Source organism: Salvelinus alpinus, chromosome 22, assembly GCF_045679555.1.
Source record: "Salvelinus alpinus chromosome 22, SLU_Salpinus.1, whole genome shotgun sequence".
Taxonomy (NCBI): Eukaryota; Metazoa; Chordata; class Actinopteri; order Salmoniformes; family Salmonidae; genus Salvelinus; species Salvelinus alpinus.
Window position 1 is genome coordinate 18,990,083 of NC_092107.1, and position 9,506 is coordinate 18,999,588.

Here is a 9,506-nt window from a genome sequence, read left to right on the forward strand (position 1 = left end):
TTGCCCTTGTTTAGCAAGAGAGACAGCCTTTGCACTTCTTGCAGTCTCCTCCTGTCTGCGCACCTCCTCGACCACCAGCTTCCTGCGTTCAGATGTTGTTGCCTTATGGAACGTTGGTTTGCTTGCTGCCAGGCCAAAGCCTTAGATTGTAAACTGCAATTGTCAAAACATTTAGATTCAATGGTTGTAAAGGTGGGGACAGGTCTGTCTGTAATAAAGAGTTGCTCTGCTTCTTTGACACCACACTCCACAAAGTAAGTCCTTCAGGCTCGAGTTGTATCTTATCTTGATTATTGTCCAGTCATATGGTCAAGTGCTGAAAGACCTAGTTAAGCTGGTGCTGGCCCAGATCAGAGCCGAGCGTCTTGCTCTTCATTGTAATCAGAGGGCTAATATTATAACTATGCACGTCAGTCTCTCTTGGCTAAGAGTTGAGGAAAGACTGACTGTGTCACTTTTTGTTTTTATAAGAAACAATATGTTGGGAATTACACAGGGCACTGACACACATACTTACCCCACCAGACATGCCACCAGGGGTCTTTTCACAGTCCCCAGGTCCAGATCAAATTCAAGGAAATGTACAGCATTATACAGAGCCATGAGTGCATTGCGCAAGTGAACAGCAAACCTGGTTTCGGGGCACAATGCCTCTCCCCCATGTGACCTACTTGTTGTATGTACTGACATGTACTGTATGTGTAACTGATAGATGCACACACACTCTACATGTTAATGTTTTTTAAATGTATGTAAATTGTAAAGTATTTTGTCTTTTTCATTTTGTGTTGAATCCCAGTAAGACTAGCTGTCACCATTGGCGTTGGCTACAGGGGATTGTAATGAATCAAATAAAACATGGAAAATGTTGCACATTTATTAAAAATGAAATAAAGAAATATCTCATTTACATACAGTACCAGTCAAACATTTGGACACACTTACTCATTCAAGGGTTTTTCTTTATTTGTACTATTTTCTACATTGTAGAATACTAGTGAAGACATCAAAACTGTAAAATAACACATATGGAATCATGTAGTAACCAAAAAAGTGTTAAACAAATCAAAATATATTTTAGATTTTAGATTCTTCAAAGTAGCCACCCTTTGCCTTGATGACAGCTTGTACACTCTTGGCAATCTCTCAACCAGCTTCATAAGGTAGTCACATGGAATGCGTTTCAATTAACAGGTGTACCTTGTTAAAAGTTAATTTGTGGAATTTCTTTCCTTCTTAATGAGTTTGAGCCAATCAGTGTGGCAGGTGTGGTATATACACTGCTCAAAAAAATAAAGGGAACACTTAAACAACACAATGTAACTCCAAGTCAATCACACTTCTGTGAAATCAAACTGTCCACTTAGGAAGCAACACTGATTGACAATAAATTTCACATGCTGTTGTGCAAATGGAATAGACAACAGGTGGAAATTATAGGCAATTAGCAAGACACCCCCAATAAAGGAGTGGTTCTGCAGGTGGTGACCACAGACCACTTCTCAGTTCCTATGCTTCCTGGCTGATGTTTAGGTCACTTTTGAATGCTGGCGGTGCTTTCACTCTAGTGGTAGCATGAGACGGAGTCTACAACCCACACAAGTGGCTCAGGTAGTGCAGCTCATCCAGGATGGCACATCAATGCGAGCTGTGGCAAGAAGGTTTGCTGTGTCTGTCAGCATAGTGTCCAGAGCATGGAGGCGCTACCAGGAGACAGGCCAGTACATCAGGAGACATGGAGGAGGCCCGTAGGAGGGCAACAACCCAGCAGCAGGACCACTACCTCCGCCTTTGTGCAAGGAGGATCAGGAGGAGCACTGCCAGAGCCCTGCAAAATGACCTCCAGCAGGCCACAAATGTGCATGTGTCTGCTCAAACTGTCAGAAACAGACTCCATGAGGGTGATATGAGGGCCCGACGTCCACAGGTGGGGGTTGTGCTTACAGCCCAACACCGTGCAGGACGTTTGGCATTTGGCAGAGAACACCAAATTCGCCACTGGCGCCCTGTGCTCTTCACAGATGAAAGCAGGTTCACACTGAGCAAGTGACAGACGTGACAGAGTCTGGAGACGCCGTGGAGAACGTTCTGCTGCCTGCAACATCCTCCAGCATGACCGGTTTGGCGGTGGGTCAGTCATGGTGTGGGGTGGCATTTCTTTGGGGGGCCGCACAGCCCTCCATGTGCTCGCCAGAGGTAGCCTGACTGCCATTAGGTACCGAGATGAGATCCTCAGACCCCTTGTGAGACCATATGCTGGTGCAGTTGGCCCTGGGTTCCTCCTAATGCAAGACAATGCTAGACCTCATGTGGCTGGAGTGTGTCAGCAGTTCCTGCAAGAGGAAGGCATTGATGCTATGGACTGGCCCGCCCGTTCCCCAGACCTGAATCCAATTGAGCACATCTGGGACATCATGTCTCGCTCCATCCACCAAAGCCACGTTGCACCACAGACTGTCCAGCAGTTGGCGGATGCTTTAGTCAAGGTCTGGGAGGAGATCCCTCAGGAGACCATCCGTCACCTCATCAGGAGCATGCCCAGGCGTTGTAGGGAGGTCATACAGGCATGTGGAGGCCACACACACTACTGAGCCTCATTTTGACTTGTTTTAAGGACATTACATCAAAGTTGGATCAGCCTGTAGTGTGGTTTTCCACTTTAATTTTGAGTGTGACTCCAAATCCAGACCTCCATGGGTTGATAAATTTGAATTCCATTGATAATTTTTGTGTGATTTTGTTGTCAGCCCATTCAACTATGTAAAGAAAAAAGTATTTAATAAGAATATTTCATTCATTCAGATCTAGGATGTGTTATTTTAGTGTTCCCTTTATTTTTTTGAGCAGTGTATAAGATGGCCCTATTTGTTAAAAGACCAAGTCCATATTATGGCAAGAACAGCTTGTATAAGCAAATAGAAACGACAGTCCATCATTACTTTAAGACATGAAGGTCAGTCAACGTGGAACATTTCAAGAACTTTGAAAGTTTCTTCAAATGTAGTCGCAAAAACCATAAAGCGCTATGATGAATATGGATCTCATGAGGACCGCCACAGGAAAGGAAGACCCAGAGTTACCTCTGCTGCAGAGGATAAGTTCCTTAGAGTTAGCAGCCTCAGAAATTGCAGCCCAAATAAATGCTTCACATAGTTCAAGTAACAGACACATCTCAACATCAACTGTTCAGAGGAGACTGTGTGAATCAGGCCTTCATGGTCAATTTGCTGCAAAGAAACCAATACTAAAGGACACCAATAAGAAGAGACTCGCTTCGGCCAAGAAACATGAGCAATGGACATTATACAGTGGAAATCTGTCTTTTGGTCTGATGAGATTGATTGGTGATGATATTTTTGGTTCCAACCACCTTGTCTTTGTGAGACGCAGAGTAGGTAAACAGGTTATCTCCACATGTGTGGTTCCCACCGTGAAGCATGTATGAAGAGGTGTGGGTGTGCTTTGCTGGTGACACTGTCAGTGATTTATATAGAATTCAAGGCACACTCAACCAGCATGACTACCCAATGACCCAACACACCTCCAGTCTGTGATAGGCTGTGTCTCCCGACCCCTCCTGTCTCAGCCTCCAGTATTTATGCTGCAGTAGTTTATGTGTCGGGGGGCTCGGGTCAGTCTGTTATATCTGCAGTATTTCTCCTGTCTTATCCGGTGTCCTGTGTGAATTTAAGTATGCTCTCTCTAATTCTCTCTTTCTTTCCCTCTCGGAGGACCTGAGCCCTAGGACCATGCCTCAGGACTACCTGGCCTGATGACTCCTTGCTGTCCCCAGTCCACCTGGCCGTGCTGCTGCTCCAGTTTCAACTGTTCTGCCTGCGGCTATGGAACCCTGACCTGTTCACCGGACGTGCTACCTGTCCCAGACCTGCTGTTTTCAACTCTCTAGAGACAGCAGGAGCGGTAGAGATACTCTGAATGATCGGCTATGAAAAGCCAACTGACATTTACTCCTGAGGTGCTGACCTGTTGCACCCTCGACATCCACTGTGATTATTATTATTTGACCCTGCTGGTCATCTATGAACATTTGAACATCTTGGCCATGTTCTGTTATAATCTCCAACCGGCACAGCCAGAAGAGGACTGGCCACCCCTCATAGCCTGGTTCCTCTCTAGGTTTCTTCCTAGGTTCTGGCCTTTCTAGGGAGTTTTTCCTAGCCACCGTGCTTCTACACCTGCATTGCTTGCTGTTTGGGGTTTTAGGCTGGGTTTCTTTACAGCACTTTGAGATATCAGCTGATGTAAGGGCTTTATAAATTTGATTTGATTTTGAAATTTGATTTGATAGGGCTATTTGACCAAGAAGGAGATTGATGGAGTGTTTCATCAGATGTCCTGGCCTCCACAATCACCCAACCTCAACCCAATTGAGATGGTTTGGGATGAGTTAGACTGCAGAGTGAAGGAAAAGCAGCCAACAAGTGCTCAGCATATGTGGGAACTCCTTCAAGACTGTTGGAAAAGCATTCCAGGTGAAGCTGGATGAGAGAATGCCAAGCTTGTGCAAAGCTGTCATCTAGGCAAAGGGTGGCTACTTTGGAGAATCTAAAATCTAAAATACTTTTTTAGGTTACTACATAGTAGCATAAGTGTTATTTCATAGTTTGATGTCTTTTTCTACAATGTAGAAAATAGTACAAATAAAGAAAAACCCTTGAATGAGTAGGTGTGTCCAAACCGTTGACTGGTACTGTCCAAGATGGCGTAGCAGTCGGACGTGTCTTTGTCCTTGTCCTGTCCCGTGTAAATAGTCTTCGTATTTTTCGTATACATTTCGTATATATTTTAATTTCACTTTCCATCTAGGAACTGAATATACATTCCTACATTCCGCCTCACCCAATGTGGTACGGACCTGCTATTTTTTTTATACTTTAGAACCGTAACCCCAATCAGAAGCTAGCCAGATAACTAGCTACTAGCTAGTAGTCAGTTAGCCACTGCTGCGGTCTTCACCCTCAACTCGGACACAGCCAGCTTCAATACCGGGCCAATACCTGCCAGTCTGCAAGCGCGATATCAACCCAGAGCATATAGGACTGCTTTTTCTCTACCACATCACCGGATTCCTGACGCAAGCTCTGGACAATTACACCGTATCATCACAGCTAGCTAGCTGCAACCGAGTGGCTACTACTGGCTAACACCTCTGTCCCGAAGCAAGCACCAGTTAGCCTTGAGCTAGCCTCGAGCTAGGCCCATCTGCCGGCTAGCTGAAGAGGTCTACCAGCGAATTCTTGGGCTACAATACCAGCTACAAGCTAATTTAGCCATTTTTTTTTTTTTGCCGCTGCTAGTAGCTTTTACCTTCTGCACAGACACCAGCCCTGTTATTAGCCTGGATATTACTCACCAATTTACCAGCATCGGACTGTCTCTCGACAACAACGCCGGATTCCTGCCGTAATCCCTGAGCCACTACTTCTGATCCTCACAGCTAGCTTGCAGCTAGCGCAGCTAGCGCCACTGCCACGAAGCTAGCACCAGTTAGCAAACACAATTCTACAATTCACAACCTCTCTTTCGCCATCGCCATCTGGCTTGGATTCTCTGTCGACACGACCACGTCTGAGCAGACCCCCTCCGTCTGAGCAGACCACCCCCCGGGCTACTAACTTTAAACGCTGCGTGCTAGCTTAGTGGAGGCCTCCCTGCTCCATCTACGGCTGCCCCCTGGACACTATGATCACTTGGCTACATAGCTGATGCATGCTTGACTGTCCATTAATTCACGGTACTCCATTCTGTTTATTTGTGTTTTATCTGTCGGCTCTGTGCTTTAACTCAGGATCTGTGTGTAGTTAATCCGACCCTCTCTGCCTAGTCGTCGCCATTTTTACCTGTTGTTGCTGTGTTAGACTAGCACCCTGTTATTGCTGCTGTTATCTTACCTGTTGTTTTAGCTAGCTCTCCCAATCAAGACCTGCAATCACTTTATGCCTTATTGTATGTCTCTCTCAAATATCAATATGCCTTGCATACTGTTGTTCAGGCTAGTTATCATTATCATTGTTTTGGTTTGCAATGGACCCTGTAGTTCCACTCTCCGTACCTCTGATACCTCCTTGGTCCCACCCCCCACACATGCGGTGACCTCACCCATTGAGACCAGCATGTCCAGAGATACAACCTCTCTTATCATCACCCAGTGCCTGGGCTTGCCTCCGCTGTACCCACGCCCCACCATACCCCTGTCTGCACATTATGCCCAGAATCTATTCTACCACGCCCATAAATCTGCTCCTTTTATTCTTTGTCCCCAACGCTCTAGGCGACCAGTTTTGATAGCCTTTAGCCGCACCCTCATCCTACTACTCCTCTGTTCCTCGGGTGATGTGGAGGTAAACCCAGGCCCTGCATGTCCCCAGTCACCCTCATTTGTTGACTTCTGTGATCGAAAAAGCCTTGGCCTCATGCATGTCAACATCAGAAGCCTCCTCCCTAAGTTTGCCTTACTCACCGCTTTAGCACACTCTGCCAACCCTGATGTCCTTGCCGTGTCCGAATCCTGGCTTAGGAAGGCCACCAAAAATTCTGAGATTTCCATACCCAACTATAACACTTTCCGTCAAGATAGAACTGCCAAAGGGGGAGGAGTTGCAATCTACTGCAGAGATAGCCTGCAAAGTTCTGTCATACTTTCCAGGTCTATGCCCAAACAGTTCGAACTTCTAATTTTAAAAATTAATCTCTCCAGAAATAAGTCTCTCACTGTTGCCGCCTGCTACCGACCCCCCTCAGCTCCCAGCTGTGCCCTGGACACCATCTGTGAATTGATCGCTCCCCATCTAGCTTCAGAGTTTGTTCTGTTAGGTGACCTAAACTGGGATATGCTTAACACCCCGGCAGTCCTACAATCCAAGCTTGATGCCCTCAATCTCACACAAATCATCAAGGAACCCACCAGGTACAACCCTAAATCCGTAAACATGGGCACCCTAATAGACATTATCCTGACCAACCTGCCCTCCAAATACACCTCTGCTGTCTTCAATCAAGATCTCAGCGATCACTGCCTCATTGCCTGTATCCGCCACGGGTCCGCGGTCAAACGACCACCCCTCATCACTGTCAAACGCTCCCTAAAACACTTCTGCGAGCAGGCCTTTCTAATCGACCTGGCCCGGGTACCCTGGAAGGATATTGACCTCATCCCGTCAGTTGAGGATGCCTGGTCATTCTTTAAATGTTACTTCCTCACCATATTAGACAAGCATGCTCCGTTCAAAAAATGCAGAACCAAGAACAGATATAGCCCTTGGTTCACTCCAGACCTGACTGCCCTCGACCAGCACAAAAACATCCTGTGGCGAACTGCAATAGCATCGAAGAGCCCCCGCGATATGCAACTGTTCAGGGAAGTCAGGAACCAATACACGCAGTCAGTCAGGAAAGCAAAGGCCAGCTTTTTCAAGCAGAAATTTGCATCCTGTAGCTCTAACTCCAAAAATTTCTGGGATACTGTAAAGTCCATGGAGAACAAGAGCACCTCCTCCCAGCTGCCCACTGCACTGAGGCTAGGTAACACGGTCACCACCGATAAATCCGTGATAATCGAAGACTTCAACAAGCATTTCTCAATGGCTGGCCATGCCTTCCTCCTGGCGACTCCAACCTTGGCCAACAGCCCCGCCCCCCCCGCTGCTACTCGCCCAAGCCTCCCCAGCTTCTCCTTTACCCAAATCCAGATAGCAGATGTTCTGAAAGAGCTGGAAAACCTGGACCCATACAAATCAGCTGGGCTTGACAATCTGGACCCCCTATTTCTGAAACTGTCCGCCGCCATTGTCGCACCCCCTATCACCAGCCTGTTCAACCTCTCCTTCGTATCATCTGAGATCCCCAAGGATTGGAAAGCTGCCGCGGTCATCCCCCTCTTCAAAGGGGGAGACACCCTGGACCCAAACTGTTACAGACCTATATCCATCCTGCCCTGCCTATCTAAGGTCTTCGAAAGCCAAGTCAACAAACAGATCACTGACCATCTCGAATCCCACCGTACCTTCTCCGCTGTGCAATCCGGTTTCCGAGCCGGTCATGGGTGCACCTCAGCCACGCTCAAGGTACTACACGATATCATAACCGCCATCGATAAAAGACATTACTGTGCAGCCGTCTTCATCGACCTGGCCAAGGCTTTCGACTCTGTCAATCACCATATTCTTATCGGCAGACTCAGTAGCCTCGGTTTTTCTAATGACTGCCTTGCCTGGTTCACCAACTACTTTGCAGACAGAGTTCAGTGTGTCAAATCGGAGGGCATGTTGTCCGGTCCTCTGGCAGTCTCTATGGGGGTACCACAGGGTTCAATTCTCGGGCCGACTCTTTTCTCTGTATACATCAATGATGTTGCTCTTGCTGCGGGCGATTCCCTGATCCACCTCTACGCAGACGACACCATTCTATATACTTCCGGCCCTTCCTTGGACACTGTGCTATCTAACCTCCAAACGAGCTTCAATGCCATACAACACTCCTTCCGTGGCCTCCAACTGCTCTTAAACGCTAGTAAAACCAAATGCATGCTTTTCAACCGTTCGCTGCCTGCACCCGCACGCCCGACTAGCATCACCACCCTGGACGGTTCCGACCTAGAATATGTGGACATCTATAAGTACCTAGGTGTCTGGCTAGACTGCAAACTCTCCTTCCAGACTCATATCAAACATCTCCAATCCAAAATCAAAGCAAGAATCGGCTTTCTATTCCGCAACAAAGCCTCCTTCACTCACGCCGCCAAACTTACCCTAGTAAAACTGACTATCCTACCGATCCTCGACTTCGGCGATGTCATCTACAAAATAGCTTCCAATACTCTACTCAGCAAACTGGATGCAGTTTATCACAGTGCCATTCGTTTTGTTACTAAAGCACCTTATACGACCCACCACTGCGACCTGTATGCCCTAGTCGGCTGGCCCTCGCTACATGTTCGTCGTCAGACCCACTGGCTCCAGGTCATCTACAAGGCTATGCTAGGTAAAGTGCCGCCTTATCTCAGTTCACTGGTCACGATGGCTACACCCACCCGCAACACGCGCTCCAGCAGGTGTATCTCACTGATCATCCCTAAAGCCAAAACCTCATTTGGACGCCTTTCCTTCCAGTTCTCTGCTGCCTGCGACTGGAACGAATTGCAAAAATCTCTGAAGTTGGAGACTTTTATCTCCCTCAACAACTTTAAAAATCTGCTATCCGAGCAGCTAACCGATCGCTGCAGCTGTACATAGTCCATCTGTAAACTACCCACCCAATTTACCTACCTCACCCCCCATACTGCTTTTATTTATTTACCTTTCTGCTCTTTTGCACACCAGTATCTCTTCTTGCACATGATCATCTGATGATTTATCACTCCAGTGTTAATCTGCTAAATTGTAATTATTCGATTTATTGCCTACCTCATGCCTTTTGCACACATTGTATATAGATTCTCTTTTTTTCTACCATGTTATTGACTTGTTTATTGTTTACTCCATGTGTAA